Source organism: Octodon degus, unplaced genomic scaffold (genome assembly GCF_000260255.1).
Source record: "Octodon degus isolate 3935 unplaced genomic scaffold, OctDeg1.0 scaffold00189, whole genome shotgun sequence".
Taxonomy (NCBI): Eukaryota; Metazoa; Chordata; class Mammalia; order Rodentia; family Octodontidae; genus Octodon; species Octodon degus.
In genome coordinates, this window is record NW_004524765.1 from 2,551,366 (window position 1) to 2,552,703 (window position 1,338).

General features: G+C 43.6%; 1 pseudogene; it reads right to left on the reverse strand.

The window, feature by feature from the left end:
- Positions 1-1,102, reverse strand: part of LOC101561480 — an 8,274-nt pseudogene extending 7,172 nt beyond the window's left edge.
- Between the last annotated feature and the right edge of the window lie 236 nt (positions 1,103-1,338).

The following is a 1,338-nucleotide window of genomic DNA, read 5'->3' on the forward strand; positions in this document are numbered from 1 at the left end:
CGCACACACACACCAGGAGGCTCTTATTTTTAATAGCCAAAACATAACTCATTTGTCATAGGAAAAAAAATAAGTCCAGTTATATGAATATCAAAAGGACAGCATATTTTGTTCCAAAGTAGTGTCTGGTTTGTCTCTGTACATAGTCCTGTGAGCTGGTGCTATTTCCCCAGGAATTTTCTTTCTCACCTGATAAATAACTTCAGGGAAAAATCAACACAATCTTGCAGTGCACATTTTATTCATTTATATACACACACCCTTACCCAACTTGCTCTGACTTCTGTACGGCGTTCCTACTAATATTACTCATTTATTATAAAGCTACACACTGTCCCCAGGTTGTATTTACAATTAAGAATCTGTAGGTGGCACACACCAGCTCGGCTCTTAATGCTCCCTGTGCTGACATCAAATCTGGATCCTTCTCTCCAGCTCTTGGGACATAATTGTATGTGAACTCCAACACACCATAGTGTTTCTCAGACACAGAAAATATCCAAGGAGGTGTAGCACACATAGCATGCTCTGCTTCTCTTAACACAGTACAAGATATTTTGTAAACTAAGAAGCAAAGAATATTTAAAACAGAAACAGAAAAACACACCTACTCAGAGAATACCGTTTGTATTACTTCTTACAAAGCATTACATAAATTTTTCATTACAATATTTTTGATGTTTCAAAGTAACTTAGTTAACATTCTTTGTCTTGGGCCAACTTTCTTTTCTTCACGAAAGCTTCAGGACATTGGACAAGTTTGCTCCTATTCCCTTCCGGTTCACAATTGAGTTTGAAGTGGCCATAGTGAGAATGCCAAGCAATGTACATAAAATGCCAAGAGCCCGACAATTGACAGTGGATTGTAAAACAGAACTTATCCTGCACATACAGTAATGCAGAGCTTGAAGCGTCTGAACGTGCTCCAGGTGACGGGTGAAGTGTTCCCAGTGACCCAAAACTGCATGAGTTCACCATGAAGTGATGACTCTGGGCAGCAGCTCCACCAGTGCAGCAGAAATGCTCCAGGGACCAAGTGCTCCTCCTCTCCAAACCTGGAGGCCAAGGAGGGAGTGGTGACCAGTGGCAGGGTGCGTGACATCGGAGCCTGGTGGTGCAGCAGCTGCTCCAAGGTTCCTTCGGCTCGTGCTGTGTGGCCCCTGCACACACCTGGCAAGGATGTAACTGAACAGCAAGAGCAGCAACTAGCACTTCAAGGAGGTAAGCCTCAGGACACAATAAGAACTTAGGGTCACAGCTAAAGTGTCACAGAAGCAGCACGAGCTGAGAGCCTGTGGAGAAGTTCTTCTGGTAGCACAGGGTCTGCATGGCTGGAAT